General features: G+C 43.5%; 1 protein-coding gene across 1 annotated transcript in view; it reads right to left on the bottom strand.

Moving 5' to 3' along the window:
• GPR132 (G protein-coupled receptor 132) overlaps positions 1-13920 on the bottom strand; it is a 78171-nt gene extending 64251 nt beyond the window's left edge. Inside the window, exon 1 of the mRNA XM_017807429.1 lies at positions 13712-13920. The gene's annotated coding sequence lies outside the window, so the exon portion shown is untranslated. The remainder of the gene's footprint in view (positions 1-13711) is intronic.
• Between the last annotated feature and the right edge of the window lie 321 nt (positions 13921-14241).

Here is a 14241-nt window from a genome sequence, read left to right as displayed (position 1 = left end):
TAGGAGGCTCAGTTTCACTCATGGTACCAGCAACCATCCCAAAGACACCTGGGGAAAATGAACCCAGGATGGGGGAGAACATATAGGAGTTAGCTACTCCATCCCAAAACATCGTTAGTCCCTGACAGCCCCCTCCAACATCCCCTAGGGAACATCAGGGTGTGGAGATGAGAGACCTCACAAGGGACCATCAGCATGTGACAACTCCAGGCAAGTAAAAAGCCCTGCCAAATCATGGTTTTACACGGGATCATGAGAGCAATGTGGATGTACTTCTCTTTGACACAACTGGCAAGAATACTGGCACTTCAAGGGGATGAATTATATGAGCATATCAGTAATATCTTCATGCGGTCCAAGGTGAACACTTGAAAGTTTTTTAATAGGCAAAACTGTGCTTTGAACAGTCAGCAAATCAAGGTCATCTCATTCAACAAAATGACAAAGAACAGCAAAATGTTAAATCAGTATGGTCATATATTTACAGTGAATAATTTAAGCAGCACGAGAGTTGAAGCCAAAAAGATTTTCTTCAGTGCTTTGAATTTAGCTCTGTTTTCAGAACCACTTAAAATGGTAAATTATGTTCTTCTATCCCACCAGTCTCACAGAAAATCAGTCTCTCCCATGATGACTTTGCAAGGAATATTTGCTTTTAAAGATTGAGTGGGGACAGGTTCTGTTCTCTTTTGTCTTCCCCAAGATGCTAACTTTTGCCCATATGCTTACTGAGGACAGAAACTGAGATTAAACAGGTTTTACTAGCATTGTTCAAGAAAGCATTAAAAAGATGTTAAGTATATTTAAAACTAGAACTGTGCTGTCATCTCAGCTGGTATAGACTGACATATTTCCAATGGCATAATGGATCTATGCCAAATTACATCAGCTGGCCACAGCATAAGATGTTGAAACTAACTGGAAAAACTCATCTGATATTTAAAAGCAACATATGGGAGCAGCAGAGACTTCAGGAAGATACTTCATTTGGGATATTTTGAAAACAAAATGTATCCTACAGTAGTGGGGAAGGAGGTGTATTAGCTTGCATCTATGTCCTATGGACAGTAATTATAATTTAAATGTAATTAATATTGCTCCACGTCATAACACTCATTGTCATGGTCTTTTGGGGTAAATGAGAAAAAAGTGAATGATGCATTGTCACATCACAGAGTCACAGAATCATGGAATATTCTGAGTAGAGACACACAAGGATCATGGAGTCCAATCCTTAAACGGGGATCAAACCCACGACCTTGGTGTTATTAGCACCATGAGCTAAATGAATGAACAGAAATGCTGTCCCTCTCAGGACTTGGTTGTGTAACTCAAATGCTACTGTTCATAAAGAATATGTACAAAATATTGTATAGAATATGTACAAAATATGTACATTGTAGAGAGACTGTTTACAAGGGCATGTAGTGACATGACAAGGGAGAACGGATTCCAACTGAAAGAGAGAAGGTTTAGATTAGATATTAGGAAAAAAGTCTTCCCTGTGAGGGTGCTGAGGCAGCAGGGTGGTGAGGCACTGGAACAGGTTGCCTGGAGAAGGTGTGGGTGTCCCATACCTGGGAGCGTTCAAGGCCAGGCTGGATGGGGCTTGTAGCAACCTGGTCTACTGGAAGGTGTTCCTGCCCATGGCAAGGGGGTTGGAACTGAATGGTCTTTAAGGTCCCTTCCAACCCAAACCATTCTGTGATTTTATGATTCTATGATTCTATGAAAATGTAGAGACTCAGATAACTACCAAATGTGAAGAAACTAGGATTCTGCAGGCACAGAGGCTATTCTTGGCAAAGAGCTGTGAATGGTCCTATCTACCTGAAGGAGTGAATGTGTTCAGCATACCCATATTCAGCAAAGTAACCTCAAGAAGACGTGAGTATAACTTGGACTACTCTCTGAGCCAGGTTCTGTCTCACCTTTGGTTTACACAAGAGTCCCACCTGCAAGCTTGTCGATGCTCAAATGCACAAATGGTGCTGTTTGTAGAACAGACACCATGAAAGGATGACACAGGGAAACATGGGAAAAGAGCCTACTTTCTCACTCTCCTTGGCAGCAGGTTGAAGAGCACAGTGCATATTTTGTGGTGATTCAGCATTTGACTACCTAAAAAAAAGTCAATATTTGCTACTCTGCTTCCCTTATGTCTTTTTAATCCTTTAAAGAAGCTGCAGTGATGAAAGCATTATTGTAAGGACTGGTCTCATCTATAAATGAAAAGTAAAACTGATTTTTCTCATCAAGTGTGAGCCTGATATTGCTGCAGGTTTTATGAAAGAGAATTAATTTCGTTCCCATGAAAAATTCAGATGAGGCATGATGTTAAAAGGTATTTTGTCAATGGAAATAATGTTGAGGTAGTTCAAAGTTTGGCATAGCTTCCCCAACTTGGTGTAAAATCTCATGCTTTATGAATATACTCAGCTCCACACATTGAGCCCATCACAGACCTACTCTGAAACCCACAGGTTCCTTGTCAGCTCACTTAAAACTGTTAAGAACAGAAACAGAAAGTGATATGTGTAAAGCATAAATCAAAAGTGGCATCACTATTGCCAAGAAGTCTTGGTTTGCAAGCACTGAGGCCTCTCTTTCCATTCCATTGATTAAAATAAACTCATGCACGAGTTTAAACTTTCCTATTAGCTGGCAAGAGGGGACAGAGGGGAATTCATCTCAAAGATGTCTACAACTCAACCCCTGCAGAAGGCTGAATACAAAGGCACAGAAAATAGCTGGGCAGGGACTTAAGGCTTCTATTCATGGACTTGAAATCTGTGTATGACCTTGTGGGGATGGTTTGGGTGGAAGGACCAGATCACTTCCAGACTGCTCCCTGGTAACTGTACAAACTCCAGGGCAGTTGATCACACCCAACCTTATGTGTGAACCCCTTGGCACACTGGCAGAGCATATTTTTCTTACCAAACTGTCACATTGTGACAAATGGGAAAACCCTGGGAAGGGTTAATTGCCCTACCTGGTTGGCAACACTGGTGATTCTTCCTGTTGTTACAATGACCATGGAAGAGTCATGTGAAGAATTACTCTGCGGTTGTTTCTCCAAAGATTATGCTACCTAACACAGATTAAGCTCCCAAATTTCATGCATCTGAGGTTGTATAAGATGATTTCAGGACTGGATATGACCCTCGGTATCCTGAGCCACTTTGGAAATCAAGCCAAACAAACCCAACCGTGCAGCAGAATCTTTTCACCACTATCACAACTCTGACTCAGGCCCACAGCACACTAATCCTGTGCTCTTAGCCTTAGAAGGGCAAAAAAGCATTAAAGTTTAAAGGCAAATCACATGCATTTTGTACAACAAAATGACTCGTTTATACCATAATGTTTTGATTTCCTCAGGAAAACTAGGACAATTAAAGGCAGGAAGGAAGATCATAAATTTGAAAGAAGTTTAGGGGATCACCACTCACCTGAATAGGAAGTTTAAAATACTCTGTCATTGACTCACCATGATTTGGAAACAGTGTAGCTTACTCTTTCTTGCAAAACATAGAATAGATATTATAATTATGAATTAAAATAGACTTATGGTAATCTGTACCAAACAAATAAAATACCTACATTAGTTTTAATTACATGTGTTATCCTTTCATGGTGTAGACATACAGTGAATAATAGCTAGTTCTGGGAGCCATTATGTGAAAATGAAGAGTTAGTCTTCAGCCTTTCAGCCAAAATACACTCTACATCACAAGACTTGGCCACTTACAAAACCACTCAGTCTCTAACACATCGCCCATATCAGACAGATAAATATGACTCTAAACCAGAGAGACAGATATATGTAATATCTAGTTAGCCACGGTCTGTAAGAGTTGTTTTCTGTAATAGTCTTCCTTTGTATAAAAGAATGTGGTAGGAGAGCTGACATTAGTATAAATATCAATAATGTATATATGTCCTTAATCAAGATGAAGCACTCCACTGTGCAGGAAGTTGTGCATTTTTATACTAAATCTTCTCCCCATCTCCCACCATTATTTAATAGATAAAATAGATGAAATGTGAAGGATAGTATTAGCCTTATCTCCTGATAAGGAACTGTTATACATAAGGGTAGGAGGATTAAGTAACTTGGGTTACGGGAAGCTGGGCTAGGACTAGGAACTGACCCTGGACTACTCATCCTACCTTCTCAATCACGAGCCTGCCCTTCCTCTCATTTAGCAACAGCAAAGTGACGTGCAATTTGAAGATTAGACAATGTAATGTTTCCTTTGAAAATATAAAAATTAATTTTGGGACCTTGATTACTAGTCCCAAATCCAACAATTGTTCCTATATCGGCATATTCCCATTGCGATTGTTTCTCTGAAACAATACTTATGCAAGCACCACATTGTCCAGTCAGAATAGCAGCCCTGGCACCTTGGGATGCCCCTTAAAAACTCTTTTCAACAGCTCATAGCTCCTGCACACGCGTGGCCTTTCCCCAGTAACCAGGCTCAAAAGGCAGCTAACTCAGCCAGCATTTGAGCAAGATGGTGCCTCACTATGGCTCACTCTGTGCAGCCAAAACACGCTTCTGAAATGGGCACGGTAACCACAGATGAGCAGATCCCAAATATTTTGATAGACAGAGCCCCATAAAACATCAAGTTGGAAACTCGGCAGCCCACGGACAGCCATGACTTCGGCGGCTGCTCCAACCTGTATCTAAGCAGCAACCCACGAGTCAAGTGGTGGGAGTGAATTTCTCATCCCCTTCCTTCAGAGCTTCCGTTGGTGTTGCTACAGTCACTGTTACGGGCACCCGAGTGATGCTGTACGATTACAATGCTCTGTCACCCTCCCAAACATGTGGGCGGATTTCATATCACTTAGCAGAGTGAAAGCCTTTCCGTGGAGAAGAATTGCCAGGAATTCCTTAGCCTGCTGTGAGCAATACTGCCGGAGCAGCGAGGTGAAGAGCTGCCACTTGTGGTGAAGATCAGATAAGAACGAGGAGTGTCTCTGCTGGGTGCAAATTCAAGAGCAGAGGGCCTGCTGCAGGCACATCCTGCCACGGGCTTCTGAAAGCCCTGTGTTAATAAAGGCTTGGAGGTGATGTGTGTGAAAACAAAGAAGAATTTGCTATCTGGCCATGCACATTTTCAGATTTCTGGAACATAACTCCACTAGGAATCCCAGCCAGAAGCTGGTGGGCAGACAACTCAGAGAAACGGGAGCATAGGTGGAACCAGTGGTCCAGCAGTTTTGTAAGGAAATCACTGAAATTCTCAATAAGTCCTCTCATCTTCTTCCAGATTGGTGGTCCACAGAGAAAAGAGGGACACTGAGAGATGATGGACAAAACTAGGATTCAGGTGTAGCATTAATCTCTTGACTATAGGGAAAGTCTAGTTGAGGTTGTGAGCTAACAGGAGTTAAGTCCTTGAGGTGTGGCAGTGCAGCATGTCTTTCTCCCAGTTCCCACACCAGAGAACCGTGGCACTACCATAGGGATATCAAGAAGAAGGTGAGATTTATCTCTCCATTGGCCCACATTAATTAGTCTCCAAGAAAGAGGAATAAATAGCACCACTACAAAGTACATCTGCAATCCTTCTTCTGGGACTGGGCCTCTCCCTGTTATAATTTATGTCCTTTTCTTTACCACTTGATGTTTGCCTTGCCAAAGCCTGTTTGTACACATCTGGAGTTATCTAACCCCGTGACACTGGGATTTTCCACCTCTTCTGCAGCAACATTCCTTCCACTCACTATGACACTTTTACCCCAGTATTCAAGCTCTGATGATTTTGCTTTCATTTGCACATCTACTGGCTCAAGGAGCATTGCCAAAAGTGTGACTGTAAACATGCTGTGATCTCAGAGGCAGCAAGATGGTGACTCCATGGAGGTGGAGAACTAAACACAAGACCAGAGTATATGGTGGTTTTAAACTCTATTCTTCCAAACAATGCAGACCTTTCCAAGCCAGTCCCACTGGAGATCCTGTGAAGTTTCAGACCATTACCCCATTCCCCTGTCCAAGTTTGGCCATGTATACAGCCCCACCACTGCTCTCTGATGAGCCCTCGTTCTCCCTCCCACTCAGCAGCATTCTTTCATGTTAAGGTTTGTCTCTATATCAAACTATATCCTGCTGCCTTCCTTCTTATTTTTTTTTTCCAGGCTATTTATGTGTTTATTTCCTTTGATCTTCCTAGTAAATAGGTCATTCCTTCCACCCTCTTGTCTATACCAGTTAATCTATAATATTACCTGTTTGCCTGCACTCTTTTCAGTAGGCCCTGCCTCAAGTGGTATTCCTATTAGCACTTCAAAAGCAGATTGATCTGGGTGTTTTTAATGAATTATCAGCTGTAGCTTTCTATCAACATTAGCATCCAAGGAGCTCTCCTGGATTATTCCTCTCCACAGTCTCTGGGGTTTCTGCTTTGACCTCTCCTCAGTGAGCAATGTTGCCCTGTGGATGTTTCTGCACTTAGATTTGTTCAATTTCTTGCTATTCCCACTATGTCCCACTCTTCATTTATTGAAGTCCCTTTAGGATAGTGCTTCTAATAAATGATTTGCAATTCACACTCCAGCTGAGTGTTATCTTTGGATTTGATTGATGTATTTTTCTTCTCCTTCCTCGATGCTACTGCAGATGAATATAATGTCCAACACAGCAGGAGTCCCTGAGGAGCCCAACATGGCAATATTTAAAAGCATGCTCCACTTTCTATTGTAGGGGCTGATTTTAATCTCTTTCATTGTTATTCTCTGTATCCACCCTACATCTTTCTTGTAATGCTTTGGGCCCAGTCCAAACCCTGTTAAAGTCAACTGTGTCTGCATGGAATCCTTTAGGGATGGATCAGGATCTACAGGAATACCATGTCTGAAGAAACTGAGTAAAATTACTTACTGAAATCAAGGAGCTTTCTGTAGAAGAGTTATCTGTACAACGAGCTGTCTTGTCTGTGAATGAAACCCTTACAGGTAAATTTTCTGACTGACTCAAGGGACTGTAACCCTTCTTCCTCCCACCAGCATATTCCACTACTGTGTATACTCATCCCACATGATGGATAAGCAGCTGCTTATCCTTCACTCTCCCCACCCAAACTTCCCACCCCCCGTGATTTTCCTCCTCCCATCAACACCGTGAGTACAATCTGCCTGTAAGGTCTATCACTCAGGTGCAACTGCTTTTCTTAATGTGACCTCTCTTTGTATGTGACACATTTCTGTTTTTTTCCTCCTGCAGAACAACTACCAGTAGTTTCTGAGTATTAGAGACCAAGTTTCACCTGGAAAGGATGTCAAGTTAATTGATCTGTAATTCCCCTTTTGGAAAAGAAGCGTGATGTTTTCCCTCTGCCAGTCACCAGGGCTTCCTCAGTTCTCCAGGAGCACTTGAATATAATGGATAATGGGCCTAAGAGTTTTTCAGCTAATTCCTTTAATACCCTTGGGTATGTACCATCTGGCCCTCTGTGCCGATTTGAATGCATTGTGCTCTTAATATTTCTTTGCTGTATCTTTAATGATTTTGCTAACATTTAGCTCTCAGCTTCTTGGCTTTCATTTGACTGCTCATTGCACACAATATTTTAAAGGAATTTTGGAAAACTGAAATAGGTTATTTTTTCTCAACTCACTTTTTAAATTAACCTTTCATCAGGAAGCATTGTGTCTCAAAAGTCTGAGCTGCAGTTATTGTTTTTCACCCAATCCAAGCAAGACAGCATCTACAGAATATTTGCTGTTATTTGAAAGAGAAAGGCATGCAAGAAAATTTTTTCTTAGTCAGAAACCCTATATTCAAGTCTTGTCTTCTCAATACTGGTAGGGAATTTTCCCTTCTTCCTGTTACCTCCTATTTTCTCTCTCTTCAAGTGCATTTATGTGACCCTGCTTACATCCTTCAGATACTTGTAGACTCATGTCTGCTGTTTTCTTATCTCTTTGCCAGCTTATATTTAAGCATCATTTTATCTTCATGAATCAAACCCACACCAAATGATCTGATCATGTCTCTACTCTTCTTTGGGGCCTCTGATTTTACAGTGTTTGGCATTGAGATTCCAAGAAATCAACAGCAGCCTTCCAGCTGTATCCAAGCCAGGCAGGTTAGTTGATGCCCGTTGAGCATGGCAGGGTCTTTCACAATGCCAGCTGGCTGCCAAAACTTACATGTACATTTTCCTCCTATATCACCTCCCAGCCTCTTCTTAACGTGGCTGCTTCTGAGTGTCCTTCAGGGATATTTTTTCCTGTGTGCCTATATTATTCCATGTTTCATGTAGCTGTATCCCGGCCTCATTGTTAATCTCTGTAGGTGCCACAGGGTTAGTTCCCCGCTCAGTAACATTCCAAACTCCTCCCATTTTAGCATCAACACCATCTTGCTGTACTGTGCATTTCCCCTGCCTACTTATATGTGACTTGTTTTCATTTTTCTCCAAAATTTTCTTTCTATTCTCCAACATTCTTCCCAGAACATTTTTTCTTTAAAATGGTGTGTATAGGATTTCCTTTTCCTCTTTTTAAAACAAACAAAAATTTTTTTGCCTCCTTTCTACATAGGCATATTAGACACAACAGGTTTATACCTGTCTGACTCTAATACATAGTCTCCTTGAAATAGGTACAGAAGACAATGGGTCTTCCCACATGCTGAAAGATATAGTAAAAGGTAAGTAAAATTCATTAGATGAAACAGCAAGTAGGCAACACAACTACCAGGGTATGGTTGCAGGATGGTATTGACTTGTATGTGAATCATTTCCTGTACAATCCATTGAGGTTGGAAGGATACAGTCTCCTTCCTTCTTCCTTTTAGGTGGCACTAAATGAGAAAGTTCCTGTCTTAGGTTAGACTCACCAGAAGGACTATAATGGAGCTGCTCTGCGCTTCTGACTTTCCTCAGCTCCTGTACAGATGGAGCAGGAGCAGGTCAGTTCAGCCCCCTGAATGCTACCACCTTTGATGACATTGATGCCCCAAGGATGCTCTCAGGACCCAGCTGGCCTCTCTCCTGCATGGCACAGGCCCTGAGCATAGCCACAGAATGCCTTGGAGGGGCACACCAACCCCCCATTCCTCCTCAGCCCCAGCACTCAGGGTCCTGGCAAAGACCTGGGGAGTCCCCAGGCCCCTCTGCACAAGATTAGCAAGGAGACCCTTGGTCAGCAGACAGCTTGAATGGCCTTCAGTCTTCTCCAAGAGGCTGCTTCCAGTGTCATACGGACATTGTCTTCAAGCCAGGTAGTTGTGGCTACCTTCCCTTCACCCTGACTTTGGAAAATTTTCATGCCATGGACTCCAGCACTCTATTCCTTTGGCACATCCAGCGAAGCTGTGTCTGGATATGGACTAGCCCATGCCTGTCAAAATGCTGGATGGGAAGCAGAGCAGGATAGGACATTCAATAACTTTCCTGAGCCTTCAGGCTTCAGAGGAGAAATGACCCCCTTTTTTTGCAGAGACAATAAACAAAAGACTGCATTAAAAGCTTTGTTTGCAGGAGATCATGAGGATTTCAGTGATACCATACTCCCTGCAGGAGGAGGGATTAAGAGTGTTACGGAACAGATTTACAAGCCCTGGAGAGAGTAAGTATCCAACGGAAATCTTTGGCAATCTCCTTCCCTTCCTCTTCGGAGTCTCACCCTGGCTTCTGGTAACATTTAGAACAAAACCACCAGCTCTTGCTTATTTTAATGTGTTCTCTATTTTACCCTGAACCCAAATGAAACATCAAAGGTTTGGCTCAAGCACTTGCAAGTAAAAATAGCTCTAAAGCCAATATATTTAAGGCCCTTGTATGATATCTCTGAAATAACTCATCCTAAGCCCATGAGAGGGGAATGGTGTTGTTTGTTGAAGGAATGTGTGTGGTGCTGATAGTGGGCAGTACTGACATGTAAAGAGCAACGAGTGATACTGCAAAACAGAAGGAAGGTGAGAAAAGGGGCATGAAGACTGCATTACACCGTACTGTGGAAAAAGAGCAAAAAATATTTAAGATAAAAGCCAGTTGCAAGATGCCTTTATTTTCTTTCCAATCTGATCCTTCTCTTCCCTCCTTAGAAAATTAGATTTGAATGTGTCTTTCTTGGTACACAAGAGAATGGTGAATCTTGGTACATTCTTGTTACACAGGGGCATGACCCTCTCTCCTCCACAAAGTACTTTGTTTATAACCATCCAGGACTCATTTATTCTCTGTGATGTGCCTGTTTTTGAAGTAAGATGAATCAAGGCTATGAAGGTATCAGGTACATCCCATGTAGTCCCTTCGTCTCCATTGCACTGTATTTCAATAAAACACTATGCTTTCTGTTCTCTGTCACTATAGACTTCTGTCTTAAATTCCTTTGTTTCATAGGTAAATAATATTTTCTCTTTCCATCTTCTAGTAACAAGGTGCATGTTCCTCTGCAGTCATTAATCCATGCTGCCTTTGCATTTGCACTTTCTCACTGAAACTTGGGCAAGGATAACTTGAGCCACTGTGATACCAATACCAGCTGGGATTTTCTGGAATAGATCAGTGCAAGTCCTGTCTTCCTCGCATCTGATGCTTTTCATCCCCATTTTTTAGCAAATGGTTCCCAAACGCAACATTTCTAATTAGTCTTTCTCGGATACGATGGAGGGTGCCACAGGGTATTCCACAGACTCCTGCCTTTCCCGGCAGACAATTCATGAAATTACTTTAGTCATGAAAGAGCTTTCTTTACTATGGTGGTACTCAAAAGAAGTTGGAAAGTATACTGGATTTTAAGAACACACGTCCTTCAAAGGCCGCTACACAGACAAACCCACTGAAGTGAGTATATCCCTGTGGCTCACCAGTGAGGAACATGAACATGGACATATGGGGCAGATGCAGGTTTCAAACCACTGACTGTGAGCAGTGCAGTTGAGAGTCCCATTAGCTGAACCAGAGAAGAGCACAATAATGGGTCAAAAATGGACAAATACAAAAGGAGCAAGTGCTGGAGGGTGTGAAAAAAAACAGTCTTATGTCTTGCAGCTCTCAAAACCGCACATGAGGGCTTGCTGCAGTTTTTTCATCAGGATGAACAAGATAAAAAGGGCTTGTTGGTGTTGGATGCTGAGGCAGTGTTTAAGACATCCCTGACTCACAGCTCACAAGCTGGGACTCGTTTTGCAAGTTCAGCCTCTGTTCAGATAGGATCAGGGAATGTCTCTGGGCTGGATTGCGAAGGAAGCAGTCTTGCCAAATATGCTCTGCCCACAGCACCGTCCAGACCCGTCAGATGATATTTCTCCTGACTTTACTAATGTATGCCTGGCCCCAATTCCACGCTACCTGAGGCTACAGCCATAATAAAAACACGGCACACATGCTGTGGGTGGGTGCATGCAGCTGGTGGGAGTTCAGGCACGTGAAAATGAAAAACACAACTCTTTCTTAATTGCAGCCTAGAAATCAAGAAATAATGTTGTTCTGGTTCCTTTCGTTCTCCCTCTCTCAGTGGCACACCCTCATCCATAGCCCTGTCAGATGCCAGAGAAAATGACTGCAGGTTTCCTCTGTACACAGGCTGCTCCATACCCTGAGCAATGCTTGGGTTTTCAGGCAGCAGTGGGCTTGTAATGCCACACACAGCTTGTGTTCAGGTGTGGCTCCTATGGTAGGATCATCCCACGTACCCACCTTGTGGGTTACACTGGGGGATGGTGTGTTAGTGATCTAATCCCTAGCTGAGGATGAAACCACCAGGCTGCAGTCAAGTAGGACATACACTTCTGGAATGGAGTGAAAGAATCCTGGTCACACATTTGTCTCCTGCCCATGAACTGCTTCCACAAACCCTTCTCGCAGAGGTGGGCTGGATTGCAGCTCTGGGCTGTGTGAAAATCTCACTTAGCAGCTCCTGGGTTTAGAAAAGTTGGACTTTGAGCCATAAACCCTCCCGAATGTGCAACTTATAGCAACATCACTGCTGTGTCTGTAGAAAAGACATTAAAACAGAGGCCCAAGAAAAGGAATGGGCTTGTTGGGGAAAAGAAAAGCTAGCCCTAGGACCTGTGGGATTTGTTAGGGAGGGGACGTGGGGAACCTGTGGACTTTAACCAAGAAATAGTGCTGAGTCTGGGATCACACCTCAGCTGGTTCCTGGGCCAGGTGTGCTGCCTCAGTGGGAGTGTTTGCCCTTGGGGCACACTCCTCCAGCTACCAGTACTGACCCTCACCCTGAAAGGGATGGGAGAGAGAGGAACTCCTTGATGCAACCCTTGTTTCTGCTCTCAGGGTGTAAACACAGGCACTAGAGAGATACTCCATCGAAGGGCCAGAACATGTTGAGGTACTAATACCATCCTCATCACTGAAACCAGCCAGCTGCTCTTGACCTCCCTGCCATATCATCCCACTAGCATGTAGTCCTGATAGTTTCAAGCTTCTGACAATAGTCTGAATCCCTAATTGTGAGCTTATAGTGAGCATTGCAGATATCAGAAATATTTTCGGTCTAAAAATTTGCATTCATCACAAGTAGCACAGTGTATTTGTTTTGATTTTCAACAACAGCATTCTGTTTATTGGCAGCACTTTTTGCTGGGTGGTGTTTAGCAGCTCCACCTGCTGATGCCCAACTCTGCAGGAGGATATGCAAGTAAGATGATGCAAGAAATAGAAAATGGTCACTTCCTTCTTCCACTTCTGATTCGTTTCACACACTTGGTACATTGGTGATTGTTTTTTTCACTGGTCTGTGCTGTCATTTGTCTCAGATACCTCAAAAACACTTGCCCAAGCAATGCAGTCACATCAGAAGAAGCCTCTTTTCCTTGCTCTCTCCGGGTTAATCTCCACCCCTCTCTGGGCAAAACACATGAGATGCTAAGCCTTAAAATTTATGGAGTCTGATTTAAAAGCCAGGATGTCTCCTGGTCTCAAGGGAAGGGAAATGACCCTTGGCTTATTTTGCAGTCACTCCTTTTTGGAGAAGGAAGTGCTAATAAGCGCTCACTTGAGGCACAACAGCTTAGTACAAATGAAGGCCAAAAAGCAGACACATAATTACCGTGACTGGGATAGAGGAGCCAAGAAGAACACGTGAGAAGTTTCCCTTGTGAGCAGAGCTCTGGGAGCGAGACAGACCAGCAGTCACAGTAATGTCTGAGGGAGGAGCTACCAAACATCCAGGACTGCCCCTGGGGTCCTGCTTCCCTTCCCAAGGCAGTTCAGTTGGAGCTGGGTGCTGGGGACGGTTGCAGCACGAGAGAGGAGACAGAAAGGAGAGGCAGCACAGGGAAAAGGAAATGCCTAAAAAACATCCCAGACATTGGTAGGAGTTAGACATGGAGACAGTCCATTGCACACCCTGTGGATACACAAGCACTTGAGCAGTTTGAGAACAGCTCTGAAACCCCATCACACTCACTCAGGGGAAACCTCATGTGGGATTTCAAAGCACAGCATCACCAGGTTCCCAGGAGCCCTCCTGGAACAGTGTCAGGCCACTCGCTCCCACTGCCCCCAGAACCTTCTCCTAGAGATGAGCCTTCCCACAGCCTCCCTGGTGGGGACACCTCCTTGGCTGTGACACTCTGAGTTGTCCACCCCAGTTCCTGCTCCATACACCCCAAAAGTGACCACATTCCAGGCCCCATGGGGCACTACACACAAAGCAACATGGACCCAACACATGATGCAGCTGAAAGCCAGAAGGGGCCATTAGTTTGTCTTACCTGGCTTGGCAATCACAGACCGTCAGATTTCACCTGAGTACTGCATCTGGTGACTTGGTGAGGCAAAATGTCTTGATCCTCTCGAGGCTATAGGGTCTGGGAATAGAACAGACTGATCCTGCTGTAGTCTGATGCCTCAACAGTGGCAGAGAAGAGCTTCAGTGAGCTGTGCCTCCATGATACCAGCAGGCAGCCAGCAACTCACTGCTGTAGAGAAAGGCAAAATGAAGCCTTGCTCTCTGGTCCGAGGAAAAAAATGGTTTTGACCCTTAAAAGCTGTATTCACTTTGACCCTCAGCAAGTTAGAGCCAAGAGTCAAAAGGGGATGTGGTAACACTGCCTTCATAACTGTTACACCACTTTTCGTGTTGCACTTCCACTTATTGCCCAAGTACAGTCCACAACTTTTCTGGCCAGGATTTGCCAGTGTTATACTGAATAAAAGCTTAGTGTGATAGTGTATAACATCCTTATTTGTGACTGTTAATAGTTCCCAGGCAATGTGTAAAATGAACATAAGTAACTTCTAA

Source organism: Lepidothrix coronata, unplaced genomic scaffold (genome assembly GCF_001604755.1).
Source record: "Lepidothrix coronata isolate B3197 unplaced genomic scaffold, Lepidothrix_coronata-1.0 Scaffold19, whole genome shotgun sequence".
Lineage (NCBI taxonomy): Eukaryota > Metazoa > Chordata > Aves > Passeriformes > Pipridae > Lepidothrix > Lepidothrix coronata.
Note: the sequence above shows the minus strand (reverse complement) of the source record. Positions and strands in the feature narration are given on the sequence as shown.